The sequence below is a fragment of the Euprymna scolopes genome, chromosome 11 (genome assembly GCF_053919585.1).
Source record: "Euprymna scolopes isolate OS-2025 chromosome 11, ASM5391958v1, whole genome shotgun sequence".
Lineage (NCBI taxonomy): Eukaryota > Metazoa > Mollusca > Cephalopoda > Sepiida > Sepiolidae > Euprymna > Euprymna scolopes.
Window position 1 is genome coordinate 6,829,486 of NC_136492.1, and position 18,444 is coordinate 6,847,929.

The window sequence follows — 18,444 nt, forward strand, 5'->3', positions numbered from 1 at the left end:
TGGATGTGTATGTTGAGAAAAAAAAAAAAAAGGTGGTAGTAAGAAGGCAGGCTCGAACCCGTACCGTGAAGGAGGAAAAGAACGGGGAAAAAACGTGACGTCTTTGCTGTTACGACCACCGTCAAACCAGAAGTGACGTAGGTTTAAATTAAGGCTAGACAATCGAAAAGAGGGGATGACTTTCGAGAATATCGGCGAAAAAAGCGACCCCTCCATGTAGAAAAGTGTCTAGTTGAGGGTGAAGATCTTAATGTTTTTAGCCAATTTTTCGGTATTTGTCGTTTGAAGGGGTGAGCTTTAAAAGGATACTGATCTATTAAAATTCCGTTGCCTCTGTCGAAAGTTTTAAGCAGACATGCAAACATACATACATATATTTATATATTGGTAGCTCAAATTTTCGACCCAAATCGATTAAAAAGCTTGCCCTATCACTGAATACCCTTTATGTCAAATTTTAAATGTTCAGACCAGAAATTGTCTGAGTAATTTGGTAGAGACCGCAGAGATCAATTTTTTTTTAACTTTGACCCCTATTATGACCCCTTAAAATTTATTGTTTTGGACTCAAATCAAGTTATTAAGTTAGACCCATGTCCAAGGAACCTATATCTAAAATTTCAATTGTTTATACCCAAAATTTGCGGAGGAGTTTGGTAGAGTTCTCAAAGGTCAAAGCCCTTAACTTTGACTCCTTAACAGCCAAATTTCTTTCCGAAAACCAATCACAAAGATTTTCCCAAATCTCAATACTATGTATATCAAATTTCGAGTCTGTAGACTGAAAATTAACAGAGTTATTGCGTAGGGAAATGTACACATACAGACAGACACACACACACACACACACACACACACTTTCACTTTATATATATATATATATATATATGTATATATATATATATATATATATATATATATATATATAATTACATTATGAATAAAAATAAAACCACAAGTCGTAAAAACTATTTGAATCGTAGTCGAGATGGAAAAAAAGAGAAAGAAAGAGAAGAGATTAGATATAGTGAGCAGAAAGAGACTAATTTTGGATTTATATCTAACTGGCGTTACAAACTCAATATTTCTTGATTCAAACAATCTAACCTGAGTGGATGATCCAATTGTGAATTGTTGAAGATTTTAACTTGGCCATGACTGACAGAATGAGAATATGCTACCTCCCCCCCCCCTCCCGTGGATTAAATAAATGATTCCGTTCGAAATTTCGTACAGATTCCCGAGTTGGACCTGATACACCCCGAAGAAGGTCGGAGATTAGATCAGTCGAAACGTTGTGAGAATAACAATCGAGATAAGGGTAGTAGTCCGAATAAACCAAATAATATTTAGAAAAAAAATTACTTTTGGTATACTCTGATGTTCAGCCAATCATACTGACGGAAAAATGCAAAAAAAAACAAAACAAAACAAAAAACAAACAAAAAAGAAAAACAAAACAAAAAAAAAACATTTGTTTCCTGGATCGCACCTCTCTTCTATAAATCTGATCATCAGATCCGGTTTCTTTCCCCCCCCCCTCAACGATCAATAATGACGTCATCAGTGACAGCTGCATCAAAACGTAATGGTTCACATGAAGTCAACACAAGGGAATAAGCAAAATTCGCAGGAAAAATTAATTGATGAACATCACATATTTTAAAAAATAAATTAGTCATCTCGTTTCATTTGTGTTTTTATTGGTAACTAGCATGGGTGGCCGGCGTTGCCCGGATGTTTGGAGGTGCGTGTTGAGCAAAAAAAAAAAAAAAGAAAAACAAGTGGTAGTAGGCAGTCAGGCTCGAACCCATGACGCGAAGGCGAAAAAGAAAGTGTGAGAAAACCTGACGTCTTACCACTACTCCATGTCGTGACCGGAAGTTCAGAACATTAAAATAAGGTAAAGTTAATTCAATCGATACGATGACTTACAAAAATGGCTCGCAAAAATTCGACCCTTCTTGTAGAAAACTGCCCAGTTGAGGGTGGAGGAATGAATGTTTTGGGCCAATTTTTCGATATTTGTCGTCAGAGATGTTGACCTTCAAAATGATGCCAATTTTGTCAATATCCGTTGCCTTTGTCAAAAGTTTTAGGCAGACATACATACATGCATACATACATTTAGACAGACAGGTGAGATTTATATTATAGATATATATAGATAGATATATATCTATAATATTTGGGCAGAATAAAAAAAATTAGGAGGCATTACTTTTGGAACACCCTTCGTATATACACAGACGTGACAGAAAAGAATATACACCCATAGAAACAGTTTATTTCAATAAATATAATTTATTGAACAAAATAAAAAATAAATGGTCACAAATTTAATAACTAATACTTGATTGACATTCCCTTTGCTGTTTTTAATGCTTGCGTTGATCCGTTGACGAATAAATGGTATTCAAAGATACACGGCATAATCACGTTGACACACCGGTTCCTGATGGACCACCAAAGTTAAGCAACATTGAACCTGGTCTGTACTAAATGGGTGGCTATTTGGAAATACCAGGTGCTGTATGTGCTCTCTGCTTATCTTGGCATTGTTTACAGTCGTCCTGATCTTCTCCTTGCCACTGGACCCAAACAGTGCCGATTTAGGAGAGGTGTGGTTAGGGACTGCGCGACCCTTGCCTTACAATTACACGTGCAACTGCCCCTACAGGGGTATTCTTTGTCTTCCGAGACTGAACGGCGGCATCGATCGATCATCTTGAGGAATTTCTTGCCATGTCTGACGGAATAATGTTGAAAGTTCAGGCTTACAAGATGGATTACTCTCCGTTTTACAAAGGTTCTAATCTAATCGAAGGTTTTCAATTGGGTTTATATCCAGAGACTGACTTGGCCATGGAATCCCATTTTGACCCAACCAATGTTGTGTCGCCCTAGCAGAGTGACAAGGAGTTCCGTCTTTCATGAATAGGGTGTGAACTTGGTTAATTTTACAACTATAGAATATTTGGTAGGAGTCCTTCATGTAATGTTGAAACATATTTAGCAGAATTGATGTTTCCTTCGTACTCAACCAGGTCTCCCAAATTGCACCTGATACCATAACCAAGAACCCCCTCCCCATGTTTCAGTATTGGCCCCAGTCTTTTTGAGTCAAACTCTTGCTAAGGGAACCTCCCTCCATACCCCTATATATATACATTAGACAATTAGATTAGACAATTCCTGTAATGATCCGGTCCCTGTTAATTTTGCGGTGGAAGTTGTTCTGTGCAGTTCTAGGAGGTCCACCCTCACAGGCCTTGCATTCTCTCTTTGAGAAGGGGGTTAGTTTATTGCTAATCGTCTGAGGCGCCCTTGCCGGGAAATGCCGACGAGGCTGCCCAGGCACTTTTACAAGTCAGAGTGCCCCTCCTCGGGAGCGCTAACGTCTCAAACCCACTTTCCGATTTTGATGTCTAAGTTCTTGTGAGAGAGAAACACACACACACACACACACACACACACACACACACACACACACACACACACACACACACACACACATAAAAGAGAGAGAAAAGAGCTTGAAAGGCAGATAGGATTTCAAGTTATCCCGTGTTTATTATGGGATGAGGATGAATTCAAATAGCAAATTTGTTCTGCTGTGTCTAATGCTATAGCCGCCATGAATAATTTGTATCCACGTTGATAAAAAATTGCATGGGAAGGGGATTCGAGTCTGTCATAAATGTTATGTGACAAATATCGATTGCGGCATTGCGAAAGAGATAGGAAAGGTAAATATAACGACAAGAAAAAAAAAACCCAAGTGGCATGACAAGTTGTCAGGTTTTAGGATAAAACGAAAAAAAAATCAAACAAAGCACAAGCTTTGAGCGCCATTCATGCTTGTTAGATGTGCTTCGTTCTGTTCGAGAGGCTGATTAGGGCAGATCTGTGTGCACAAGTAAACAGACACATAGCAATTAGGCCGTCTGCTTTTATATGCAGTTGAATGGGAAGGGGGAGGGAACAAGGAGATTAAGAAGAATAGAAGGGAGAGGAGGCGTAGGGAAATAAGGAGGGAGGAAGAGAAAAAGAATGAAAAAATGGAGGAGGAGAAGGAAAAGAAGTAAAAGAAAGAAGGAGGAGGAGAATGAGAAAGAAAAGAAAGGACGAGGAGGAAGAGCAGAGAGAAGGAGAAAAATAAATGGACGAGGAGAAGGAAAAGAAGGAAAGAATGGAGGAGAGAAAATAACGGAAAAGAAAAAAAGAAAAGAATGGAAGAAAAAAGAAGGAGAGGAAAAGGAAAAAAGAATCGAGAAGGAGAAGGAAAAGAAGGAAAGAATGGAGGATGAGAAAATAATGGAAAAGAAAAAAAGAAAAGAATGGAAGAAAAGAGGAGGAGAAGGAAAAGGAAAAGAAGGAAAGAATAGAGGATGAGAAAAAGGGAAAGGAGGAGAAAGAAGATGGAAAAGAAAGGAAAAAAATGTGATGGATGAGGAAAGGAAGAAGGAAAAAATAAGAGAAGAAGAAAAAAAAATGAATATTGGGGGGGAAAAATAGAAGAGGAGAAAAAAAAAAAGGAAGTAGAAGCGAATAGAAAAATACGTCTTGTTTGTGATCGTCTTCTCATTTAAATTCCCGTTCGAAAACCGGAGCATAACAAACGTGGATCTACTGAGACAAAACGTACGTTTCTATTCTCTTCTACTCCGAGGCATTGCCTCCGCCATAATAAAAAAAAACTTAGGATCAGACTTCTTACCCTGATGAGGCAATTTATTAGCAAAATCTCGGCAAATAAATAATAAATAAATAAATATAAAATGATTTTATTATTACATTTGCATTCGACACTTAAAGGTTTTTCACATTTTTCGTATAATATATATATATATATATATATATATATATATATATATAGCTTATAACGTATAACTCGTATATATATATATATATATATATATATATATATATATATATATATATAGCTTAGTGCGTTAGAAGAAAAGAGTGAGCTCAAGTCTATAAGAGAAGACTTATCGGGACAATATAAAGCTCAACAAGTATCATTGGAGCTTATAAAGGAGAACAACAGGAATGGTAAATAAAGTTACAAAAACTACATTACACTCGATATAATACGCTCCTCCTTTATCTAGAATCCGATACCTCTCCCCCAACATCCTATATAATTTAATTGATCTATTTCGTTCTTAATGAATCCCACGCTAGAGGCCACATTCCCACTGTAACCTAGCATCTTCTCTACTCTTCCGATGAGAAGCATTAGGCTTGGAAATGCCTTGGCATAAAGAGTCCCTTCTATCCCTCAACTAATTGTTTGTATTCCCTTATTGAATAAATGAACCAATCTATATTTACCAATATATACTTTTGTGACTTCATTTACCATTCCTATTGTTCTGATATATATATATATATATATATATATATATATATATATATATATATATATATAGTATTTGTTTGCTTCCCCACGAAAGCAAATTAGGCACAAGGCCGTTTTTTTATGTGGGTGAAAACCAGCTTCCCTAAAAGTAGGGCAAAAAGGGGGCACTCTAGTTGTGACCAAAAATAATAATTGTCCCAGTATAGAGGGTTTCCCCTCCATTGACTGGTACAAATTATCTTAAGTGCAGCATCTGGAGAACAGATACTACACTTTGAGATATTAAATCTTTTATTCATGTTAAAAAAAATACAGAAAAAAATCAACGATGAACAAAAAACTTAGGCACATGGCCAACTCAAAAGGGGCGATTTTGGGGGTCGTTGGTCATCCTTGTCACTCCAGAACTAAACAAAGTCAAAAGTTTCTCCCAGCTAGTATCTTCTTTCACCATAATACCGCATTCACCCTTTCATATTGGGGGACGTCCTAGTAACTCCCAATTTTTAAAACATTTTTTATTGACGTGTAAAAACAAAAAAGATAACAATAAAATGGTAACAATAATTCATTTGTGTCGAGGGAGGGGGAAGAAAAAAAAAAAACAAAAGGTGATTAGTAGGACCCTCCCAACCCCGTCTAGTTGATAGACTGCCCGTTCCACTAGGTTTGTAAAAGGAACCTCGCTTCTGCGGGTCAGTCTCTAGGTGGGGATGCCCTCTAGATGGGGGTGAATGGAGAAAAGAAAATTTTGTGGGTAAGGGATGGAGGTTAGTTTGTATTTCTTTTTCTCCAAGATGGGTAAAATTTAGAGGAAGGGGTGAAAACAAGAATTGCAGGTAAGAGGGGATGGGGATCTTGGAGGCTTCCTAATCGGGGAGGGATGGAACCCACACTCAGCTAGCTGAGAGACTACTTGTTTAATTTAACTTTACAGAACTGCGCGTTCCACACCTAGGCGGGGAACACGTATTCAAATTTGGCTCCTCTTCGTACACACAGACTTGCCACATGTATCCATCTTCTGTCAAATGCCGCGCGATGCAGCCTTCTTCTATCACATCTGATCTTCACCCGTAGTTGGTGTTTAAAGAACGCGATCAGATCTTGATCAGAAAAAGACAACACCCCCCGGCAACCTTGCAGACGCGACGTCCAAATCACCATTCTCGCCACGGCCAGAATCGTAACGTAGACCATTTGTCTTTCCCGGTCCCACGGCGGCCTCACGTTGTCCACAACATTGGATACAGTAATTGGGCGAGGATGCTCAGGATCGATGCGAGCCGTCACCCCACTGACATACGACCAGTACTGGCGGAGTTCGCGGCAATCGAAGAAAGCGTGATCCGTAGTTTCCACAGCCGTTGTCCCACAACGGGGACAATCAGGCGACTCCAGAAACCCAGAACTGCATTGTATGTTGTTGAGTGGAAGTGCATTTCGGGCCAATCGCCAGGTCAGAGAGAACTCCGAATTGTTCAGATGACTCGAACCTGGCGCCCAGCTCCACGCGGAGCGGATCTCACTCTGCTGCCACCCCAAACGCGCGCATAGCGGGTCGTCAGCGGCCTCCTTCACTAGATCCCTGTGGAGTTCCCTACGGGTAGCAGTCACAAGGTCACTGGACCTTGGTAGTCGTTTTAGCGCGGCTCGGCACTCTTTCATGTAGGCAGATTCTCCCCGCGGCCTGCGACGGCTCTCGATGGAAGGGTCGAGAACGAGGTCGGGGAAGGCGGCAGTAACCACGGGGTGCCACGGTTGGTCCTCCTGCATATAGTGGCTCAGGAAGGCCAGCCTCTCAGCATCTCGATGACACTTCAAGTCCGGCATTCCCAAGCCTCCCTCACACGGACGTTGAATACAGACCTGTCTGCTCACCCAGTGTCTTCCTCTGTCCCAAAGGAGCGAGGACAAGAGTTCGACAAGAGCTTTTAGGTGTTGTGCAGGCAGGGGAAGTACGGCCAGTCGGTAAAGGATGAGAGGAAAGACGTAAGTGGCGCACGCCTCAGCTCTACCCTTTAAGGAAAGTTTCCTAGGAAGCCACGAATTGACTGCAGCCTCCACCTTTGACCGTACCTCCAACCAATTCTTGTCAAGCTGGAGACCCGGTCCGAACCACACGCCGAGGATCCGGACCGGGCCATCTGTCCAGCTGAAGGGCGCAGGGAGGTTTGCGTTGCCACTCCATGCGCCCAACCGCAGTCCTACCGACTTGTTGCGGTTTATCTTGGCCCCTGTAATTCTTTCGTACTGTGTGAGTGCCTCCGACACGACCTCAATGTCTCTGAAGCCCGACACGAAGATCGTGACATCATCGGCGAACGCGGATACCTTAGCAGCTGAGCCGCCAGGCAGAGCCATTCCGCGCAGGGCCGAATTTGCCTCTCCATGTCTCAGCTTGCGGAGAAGAGGCTCCAAAGCCAGGACATAAAGCAGGGGCGACAGCGGACAACCCTGACGAACCGACCGAGAGATAACAAAGGGTTTCGAGCGCTTTCCGTTCACTTGCACGACAGCCATGGGCTGTCGATACATTATGGAGATCCACTTGCAAAAGTCCGGTTTAAAACCGGCGGCCTCTAAGACAGATGCCAGGAAACGATGGTCGACCCTATCGAAAGCTTTGGACTGATCTAAGTTTATCAGCGCGGCTTCCGTGTCGTCATCTATTCCCCCCTCTAGGATCATGCGGATCAGGTGCAAGTTGTTCTGAATCGATCTCCCCTTCACAGCGTAGTTCTGTTCCGGTTCAACCAACTCGTCGATAACAACCTGCAGCCGATTCGACAGGACCTTGGCCAAAATCTTCAACTCTGTGTTTAGCAGAGTTATGGGCCTGTAGTCGTCTAACTCTTCCCCTCCATGCCCGTCACCTTTCTTCAGCAATGTGATCACTCCCTTAGTCACCTGCCCTGGGATGGATCCCTGAGCAAACCAATGGTTGAACATATCCGTCAGAAGAGGCAGAAGCATGGGCGACAGCCTCAAGTACAGTTCGTATGGCAGACCATCAAGTCCTGGCGATCTGTCACAGCTGACCTGCTTCAGCGCAGTAAAGACCTCCCGCTCCGTCACCCGGCCCTCGCAACTAGCCGCTCTAGCCGCCTCGAGGCGGGGAGAGTCGGCCAAATAGTCGCTAAACTCAAGGACCGGAAGATCGGGCTGCTGCGTAAAACGCTCCTCGAAATGTTCTCGAAACCCCTCGCAGATCTCCCGAGTCGATTCCAGGGTGCGTCCATTCGGATGTTTGATTTTTGCAATGTATTTGTCCGAGCCACGCCTAGAAACCTCACGGCGCACGTCTGCATCAGAATTGACTGCTTCGTTGCCTATCTTTCTAAGCCTAGCTCTAACTACTTGGCCTTCGTAACGCTTGCTAGTCTCGCGTAGAAGATCCTGCTTAGCTAGTTCCTGACTAACCCTATCACCCTCCCCCGTAGCCTGGGCTAGTTTCTGCTCTAGCTTCTTCTTCGTCTTGGCCTTATCTAGTGCGAGGCGCTGGGCATACTTGACGGAGAAGCTTCTGATCTTGGCTTTGAGACCTAACCACCACTTACTCCCGGTAACCGCCCCCACTAGTGCCTTTTTAATCAATTCTCTTAACTGATCTTGGAAGTCTTGTATCTCCAGAAGGGAGGTGTTTAACTTCCAGTACCCCGCTAACTTAGGCCTATTTCCTAGCTTCAGCCGGGCCATAACTAATTTATGGTCCGTCTGGCCTAGCCAAGTGAACGTGGGACAAGATAAGAAGTCTACTTCGCCTCTCCTAACTAACATCCTGTCCAAATAAGTATTTGGATAGGAGGAAACACTATTGGTCCACGTCCACATCTCCCGCCCTGGATGCTCGACCCGAAACCTGTCGACCAGACCGCATCTAGCCATCAGATCAGCCAGGCTGGACTCGCACCTCTCCGATCCTCTAGCTCCGCCTCCTACCTTATCTATGTCGGGGTCTAAGATGGAATTCCAATCCCCCATTAGCACTACCCGCTTCCGACAATCTACAAACGCGTCAAGCTGACTGAAGAATGAGACCCTCTCACGAGCGGTGCTGGGCGCATGAACCGCAATCACCCGAAACACAGAATCTTTTACGGCAACATCGGCCACAACCAGCCTACCCACTGCATCTCTATGGACAACGTCGACCGTCGCCGACAGGGTACGTTTAACCAGCACGGAAACTCCCTTCCCCCGCGGGCTGCCATATGCTGAGAAAACCTCAAAGTCTCGGGCCAGCACCTGACAGTCCACAGAGGAAACGAAATGCGTCTCCTGAATCGCAGCGACATCCACTCCCAGGGACAAGAGGTCGTGCCGGAGGCGAGCCGCCCGGCCCGATGATCTCAAGCCCCTCGCATTCAGACTAGCCAAATTCAAAGCCATGGTACCTACCTTAAGGTGTGTTACACTCAGCTCCGAAGTCAGCCGGGGAAAGGACACCGACGTTGTGTGCAATGCTCAAGGTGGTCAGGTTTTTCATGTCCTGACCTTCTCTCACAATGCCGCCGACATCCAAAGGGTAAGTCAATTTAAGGGCCCTATAGAGTGACGGATGGACCAACACTGGGACCCTTCCCTTGCATTGTTTTGCGAGTTCCTCAAGGGAAGGGTCATTTTTCCTAATCAGTTCAATTCCCGGACCAGCCCCTTCAGCGGCTTCCAGCATTGTCCACACGTTGGTTTTGCAGGCCTCAGGAAGCCTGACGAAAGTTGTTAGCCGTGGGGCGTCCGGGAAATTAGAGGGGACATTAACGTCTTTTCCCCCTATCTGTTGGCAGTCCAGCAGAGGTTTTAAATTTTTTCTCTGCCGGTGTGGTACGCCCATTGCCACAGACAGGGGGTCTACAGAACAAAGTTCCTCTCTCGTTTCGAGGGCGAGAGTCCCTGTTGGAGTGAGTCCGTAAGTGGGAGAATCTGAAGGGTCTCTCCCCCTCCCGGGTTCATTCTTTTCTTTCTGGGATGGCGGCTCAATTTGCATTGGTGTGGGGACGAGTGTCTGTGTGGTGTCTGGTGTTGGTGTTGGTGCGGTGTCTGGTGTTGGTGTGATGTCTGGTGTTGGTGTTGGTGCGGTGTCTGGTGTTGGTGTTGGTGCAGTGTCTGGTGTTGGTGCAGTGTCTGGTGTTGGTGCAGTGTCTGGTGTTGGTGCAGTGTCTGGTGTTGGTGCGGTGTCTGATGTTGGTGTTGGTGTTGGTGCGGTGTCTGATGTTGGTGTTGGTGTTAGTGCGGTGTCTAGTGTTGGTGCAGTATGTGGTATGGGGGTGGAAGTGGGTTGTGTTGTTGTTAGAGGTGGTGTATGCTCACAGGGAGTGGGGGCTGCCTTTTCTTCCCCTTTCCTTTTCTTTTTTATTCTTTTGAATGAACCGGGGAGTGGTGAGGTTGAGTTCCTCTCCCTCTCACTAGCAGATTCATCCTCAGAGGAGCAGTGTTTTCTTCGCTTGATCCCCGTCTCAATTGGTGTGGGGACCGTTGGTTGTTGCTGCTCCTCTAATTGTTGTTTCTCCGGTTGATGCTGTTGCTTTTCTGGTTGCTGCAGCCGTTTTTGTTGCTGCTGTTCTGGCTGTTGCTGTTTTTGTTGTTGCTGCTGTTTTCGTGGCATTGGTTGTGGAATTGGCCGCGGCAGCTGATGTTGTTGCTGCGGCTGGTTCAACGGCTGGTTTGGCTGCTGCTGCTGTGTCTGCTGCCATGGCTGTTGCTGCGGCTGTTGTGGAGGCTGCTGTTGTTGTTGCTGCCTCGGTTGTTGGGTTGGTTGTGGGACGGTGGCAGATGGGATTGTGGGCTTCCGTTTCCGCCTCATTACCGTGATCCATTCCTCCCCTTTGGGCTCCTGCACAGTTTTGGGTTTCCTCGGTGCTGGGGTTGGTGCTCTGGTTGCAGGAGTTGTGACAGCCTGTTTGGACACTGGTGCTGTCTCAGAGGTTGGGACCGCCTTTAGTGTCACTTGAGTAGGATTTGACCTTTGAGGGCAGCTCTTGGCCATGTGACCCTGTTTTTGGCAAAACCAGCAGTGCGGACGACGCCCCTCCACTACTACTGTCATAGTTGCCTCCTTAAATGTCAGCTGTGCTGGTATCGCCTGGAAGCCTTCTTTCTTTAGCCTCATGGCCACAGTGTAGCTGCCCAAGTGCATGCCGGTTTTCGACCGCACTGGGGTTATTTTTTCCACCTCGCCGAACTGTGTGAAGAAGGATCCCAGGATTTCTGCTGATATTTGCATAGGTACATTGAATACCTGCACCCGGGTCCTTGTCCTGCCCTGGTATTCGGGCTTTAGTTTTGTTCTCCCATACTTAATTTCCTGTAGGGAGAGTTTCTCCGCATCTTCCTTGGTGGGTAGGAGGATGTCCCACATGGCGTAGCTCCTCTGGTACAGGTATAATACCGGGATGTTTAGCTTGTGTAGGAGCCCTGCCATGTCTTCCTTTTTCATCCCTAGGAGGCGGTTTTCCGGCATATCCGAGATGATGAGGGAGAGCACTCTGTCTTCGATTGCCTCCCAAGCGCCTGGCACTGGTTTAATTTCTGCCCCCTCTATGTATTGTCTGTACTTGGTCAAGTACAAGTCTCTATACTCTTGAGGGGACAGTTGCTTCTCTACAGTCTTCCCCCATGCCGACCCTCTTGTTGGTGTTGGATCTTTGGTGAGGTTGGACTGTTTTTGCTGTTCCTTGGCGGAAGGGTTGCTATTTTGAGGGGCATTTTCCTTTCCGCTTTCCTTTGGGACCGACTCTCCCTGCTCTATACTTCTTCCAGGAAATACTTCCCTTTTTGGGGAGTCGGCCTCCTGGGGAGCATTGTCCTCTTTATTGTCTTTGGGAGCTTTTGCCCCTTTTGTTTTGGGGAGGTTTAGGCTGTATGCCCCCTCGTTTTCTTGATTTGCTCCCCTTTTGGGGCAGTAGCCCTCCTGGGGAGCACTGTCTCTCTTATCGTTCTTTGGGGCTACTGCCTCTTGATTTTTGTTGTCAGAGCGGGATGCCCTGTCCAACATTGTTTTTTCTCCCCTTTGTGGGGAGTCGCCCTCTTGGGGAGCACTGTCTCCCTTATCGTCCTTTGGGGCTACTGCCTCTTGATTTTTGTTGTCGGAACGGGATGCCCCGTCCAACATTGTTTTTCCTCCCCTTTGTGGGGAGTCGCCCTCTTGGGGAGCTGCTGGTGAGTTTTCTCCTTTCTGAGGGGCGTCCTTTGGTTTAGTGTCCGGGCGGTATGCCCCGTTGCTTTTTGCTTCCCCTGTTGGGGAGTCGTCCTCTTGGGGAGCAGTTTTTCTTGTGGTAGCCCCCTGGCTGGGGGTATCGGTATTGGTGGTCCCCGGGCTGGGGGTGTCCATTTTTGAAAGAAGCTCTCTCTTCCCTGTATAATTCACCAAAATGAGTGACGTGGAGTCGACGTCCAAATTGGGAGCCGACTTTGGCGCCAAAAAGAAGTGGCGCCAAAGGCGGCAAGAGGGGAGATAGAACTGAGAGAGGGAGTGGGAAGTTAGTGGAGGGAAGAGAGAAAGTGTTTCCGACCCTCCCTCGCGGGAAGGTCGTAAATTATCAGCTCGGATCCCCCCCCGTGGGGGAGGGGGGAGAGCAGAGAAAGACAGACAAAGTGGGGGTGCGGACAGAACGCTACCCAACAAGCTCGCCGGCCACGAGAATGTGTCGCCAGAACAACACTGACTATCGCTGTGTATGTATCAGAGAACAGATACTACACTTTGATCCTGGCTCGAAGGCCAAGAACAACAGAAAAAAGGCAAGCCACTTTTCTGTTTCACTTTGATCCCAGCCCGAAGGGAACATATACTTTTTATTTGTTTTACATAAGTATAAATATGTCTCTACACATTCATGAGCATGTTTCGATCAGCCAGTTACAAGTGACTGGAGATCTTTTCAGCCAATATTATTTATTGATAAATTCATAAATCTTATTCATAAAAAAAATATACAAAATACTGTTAGAAACTCAATAAATGCCATGGGAACATTTATTGGCTCGGTTTCTGATAGTATTTTGTGTAATTTTTATGTCATTATCGAGACCTCAAAGATAGGAGATACCATGCGACCATTTGTGTTTTTCGAACCAAATAAATATTTTACATGAAATAAAAACACTAAAAACTTATCCAAGTAGGTAGAAGAGTGACTTATCTTACCTTTGGTAACATTTATTTGTTATTTATTTGTTTTTTTTTTTACCATTTTGTCGAATCTCTGGAGATTGTAAAACATTTTGTACTACAATTTTATCAAGGTTATTACTTATAGAATAAATTGTTCAGGATCGTTAACCATCAATTTTATTTTAAAATTGGAATTAAAGGAAGTCATTAAAAACACAGAAACTTCCCTAAACCTATCGATAACCTTAAGTCTGTGTGGCAATATGAACAACAAAAAAGATGAGGTACAAATAATCTTGGCGGTTGTTTTTTTTTTTGATCCATAAAAAAATCACTTCCTTCTTTAGTTAAATACATTAACTGAAGAGAGTGTGACGGGCGTGCGCAGAAGTGCGTACATGCTTTCACCGGACACCCCTTGAAATATCAGAATGAACTCGCCCAAAAGACAACATATTCGAGAGTAACTTCGCAAATTGCTATTGGATTGTGTCGACGTTTTTGTTGTGTTGAGTAGTGATGGAACGTTTCCAGATTTTTTCCTAATTTCGTACTAAATCCCCGATTCCGATACAATTAATGGTTCTGATTCTTAAAAATCTCTAAATATTTAACTACAGAGTTGTTATTCCCCCCCCCGCCGATTACCGTAAAAGCTTATGTAAAATGTGCAGATATTTTCTCAAATGTAAAAATACATTTGTGGTGATGATTATATAGATTTTAATTTTATTATTAGTTTAAAATCAATAAATATTTATTATTGCACCATTACTGCCAGTCGTGGGAGAATTTATTTTAAACAAAATCAAATAAAAAAAAAAAAAAAAGACAAAGGACTCGTTTTTGGCATTGGAAAATAGCTACATTGTTCCCTGATTCCGATATTCCAAAAGTTCCAATTTTTCCGATTTCGGAATAATTGTTCCAACAGTAGTGTAGAATCGCATTGGCATTGCTTTTCCCCCCCCCCTTTTTTCCCCCCTTTTTTTCCTTTTTTTTTCCTTTTTTTTTCCTTTTTTTTTTTTTTTCCACTCATGTTCACGCCTTACAAAACACATCGCCACTTGGACGTAAGGGGCTACTATCTGGGGCGATGTTTAGGAAAAATTAACAAGATATTTGTTTATATTACATTTAAACTTCTGCATATCAGTATAACCGGGGAAGCAGGCCGCAGGAAGGGAATTCCAAAGTCTAGCTGTTTGAGGGAAGAAACTATTAGAATAGAAAGCTTTCTGGCATTTAAGGACATCAACAGTGAAGGGGTGAGATGTTCTTGCTAAGCAGGTTTTTCGAGGATGTGTACGTCGAGGTGGTACAAGTGAAATGAGTTCATCAGAACACATTCCATTAAAATATTTGTAAAACAGGCACAGTGATGCAACATTGCGGTGATGGGACAGGGACTGGAGCTTAGTTGATAAAGTGGGACCGATTAGATTGACAAATCTTTTTTGGATTTTACCTGGTAGATGCACCAGCCCAGATGTGGCAACAATATTCCATGCATGTACAGTAAAGGTACAGGATACAGGTGTGAGTAGTCTTCTAGCTCGATAGAGGGAACCCACCTTCTTTGCAGCAGCCTTTACAATATCCTCTATGTATTTATTCCAGTCCATATTGCCTGCAAATGTTAGGCTGAGGAGTTTGAAGGTAGAATTCCCGAGTAGGATGCTATTTGTCATGGATATATCGGGTTGGAGAGGCGTCTTTTGATTGTTAAAGGAGAGCAGCTTAGTTTTACTTGCATTTAATGTTACCATCCATTTGCGGCCCCATTCCACTATGGTTTGGAGGGTTTGGGTCGGCCAATGTTCTGGTCCGAGTCAAGAGTTCTCTTGCTTTTATTAACATGGAGAGTGCTAAGAAAAAGAGGCCTTGTTTCCGGATTGTGCAGATGCGAAGAAAAAAATAAAACAATACGAAACTATTAAACGGAATATAAACATAAATTACCAAGTTTTTTTTTTGGTTTTTTTTCATGTTTTTTTTTTTTTGTTTTTTTTTACTTTTTTAAATGAAGATTGATAATTTGGTTGTTAAATCGTCCCAAACATTGCGAAAATAGCACCCCAGATGAGAATAGCAGTTCACATAACCCAAAGAATATAAATTACCCTGTCTGCTTTTATATCCAGTAATGGGTGAGAAATGGGGGGGGGTATTTGCGGTTATTTGTAGTAAAAAGAAATGGGAAACAGGCACTCTAGCTCGAGGAGATCTTTTTGTTCAAAACTGCCCTCTATTTCATGTTTTGGACCTGTTGCGCAACGGATAAAAGTTCTAAGTTTTAATCAGTTCTAAGTGTCAGTCTTCTGTAGGTTGTAGGTTCAATCCCCAGTATAGGCGATAGTAATAATACAATTATGAATTGCGTAACATTTCTACCCGATCATTGATAATGGAACAAGAGCAACCTACCCCACCGCCTCCTGAATTAAGTAAAAGGTTTCTGTATCGATTCCCGAGTTCAGCATGAAGATTCCGGAGTTTAACAAGATGCACCCAGAGAAGGTCGGAGGTTATATTGGCTGAAACATTGATTGAGAATGTAATCGTTTAAAAGAAATGACTGGTATCGCCTGACGAGGTGTTTAGTTATTCATAACTATTTGACCGAAACATTGTCATGATTGTGTAGTGATATTAAGAAATGTTTATTTTAATGTAAATAAAGTGTGTGTGTGTGTGTGTGTGTGTGTGTGTGTGTGTATTTATATGTATATATTTATATATATATTAGTGTTGGGACGATTAATCGAAATCAGAAAATCAGAACTTTTGGGGTATTGGTATCAGAAAAATTTGTGCCTATTTTCCAATGCCAAAAACGATTCCTTTAATGATCTTTTGTTTTCAGTTAATTTTCTTTAAAACAAAATCTTCCACTGCTGGTAGTAATCTATATATCTATAAAAGTGAACGTGTCTGTGTGCGTGTGTCTGTCTGTCTGTGTACATTTCCCTACACAATAACTCTGTCAATTTTTAGTCTACAAGACTTGAAATTTGATATACAGGGTATTGAGATTTGGGAAAATCTATGTGATCGATTTTCGGCCAGAAATTTGGCTGTTAAGGGGTTAAAGTTCAACGATTTGACCTTTGAGAACTCTACCAAGCTCCTCCGCCAATTTTGGGTCTAAACACTTGACATTTTAGATATAGGTACCTTGGACATGGATCTAACTTAATAACTTGATTTGAGCCCAAAACAGTAAATGTTAAGGGTTCATAATAGGGGTCAAATTTAAAAAAAATTGACCGTTTTTTTTTTTTGTTTTTTTGCTCAGCATACACCTCCAAACACCCGGGCAACGCCGGGCACCCATGCTAGTATTAAAGAAAATAAATATTTATTGATTTTAAACTACCAGTAAAACTAAAATCTATGCATCACCTGTCATGAATATGTTTTTTACGTTTTAGAAAACAAAAACATATTTAGCATGTGTTTTTACAGCAGTTTGGGTAAAGCAACAATTTAATAGTTAAATATGCAGTGATTTATAGAAAGTCGGAATCGGTAATTGTATCGGAATCGGGAAAAGTATAAAATCATTCCATCCCTAATATATATATATATATATATATATATATATATATATATATATTAAGTTATAAAATATATATGGCGATTAAGCTACACTGAATATTCCATATTTCATCCTCTCTAGGATTTTTCAGGCTTATGCGAGATTTTTGTGGTTGTCTTACGTTTTTATATATGCACCTTCTATTGAGTTTTTAGTTAGCCAATCAGCTTTCTAGTTTCCACCGCACCCTTCCTAATCAACTAATGAGCAGGCACTTACAGGACAAAGGCCCATTTGACCTCCGGTTGACCCATTCTTTTTCCGTGGTATTATTTATTTATTATTATTTTTTTTTTAATTATGTTGGACCCTTTTAAAACGTTGTGTTTCTTTTTCTTTTTCGAATTCTGTGATCGTGTGATTTTTTTCTTTTTCCGTGGTATTATTTATTTATTTTTTTAAATTATGTTGGACCCCTTTAAAACGTTGTGTTTCTTTTTTTTCGTGGTATCGACCCCAGGTTCGGTTTCTGCATCGCTGATGCAAAAGGTTCACGAACACCAAATTGAGAGTTGTTATATAGTTATTATTATTATTAGACGATACCACTTGTGCGCGTATGTTACGTGAGTTCTTAGTGAGAGTTCTTGTCTTATTACATATGATGTTGTATCTTAGAGAGAGAGATGTTGTTGTAATGACATTTTATAACACAGACATATAATAACAATACAATTTACCTTTTTGTAGAAATCACAAACACAAAGATGAGCTTTATCCAAAACACATGGTGAATTTATTTAATACGACCGGTCGGGATTTCCTCATTAAGAACTCAAAGTTTCACATCTTAGTTTCTGAAGTGACGTCTCGCTTCAGACATCCGTCTGTCTGTCTCCCCTGACCGTCTCTCTGACTGTCTCTCTGACTCTCTCCACGACCAACTAACTCCCACTTGCTATATTGAGAACTCCATGCATCCCGGCCACGTGAGCAAAATTCGCGTGTCTCAACATGCGCGACTTTGCACGTTTTCGACATTGATTTCCCAATAACCTATTTTTCTTGTGTTGTTTCCTCAAAGGAATTTAACCTACATATCTAATTTATTTAACCATATTTTATTATCCACATTCTTTTAACAATTGAATAGTTTATTTATTATTTATTTCATCCGAATTAACAATTTACTGGACATTCCATTTAAACCTATTGTTCTTTAAAACTTATGTCCAGGGTTCGATTTCTGCTTTCTCTTATTTCCATTTTAACTAATCTCTCTATTTTTATACTTACATGAACAGGGGACAGCCCTTATCATGTAACACAAAGGCCCATTTGACCTCCGGTTGACCCATTCACCCGAAGGTCAAATGGGCCTTTGTCCTGTAAGTGCCTCAACCGGAGGTCAAATGGGCCTTT

General features: G+C 42.6%; 1 protein-coding gene across 1 annotated transcript in view; it reads left to right on the plus strand.

Moving 5' to 3' along the window:
* The window catches only part of LOC145287758 (N(6)-adenine-specific methyltransferase METTL4-like), a 769,319-nt gene that overhangs the window by 702,992 nt on the left and 47,883 nt on the right, over nucleotides 1-18,444 (plus strand). The window lies entirely within an intron of this gene.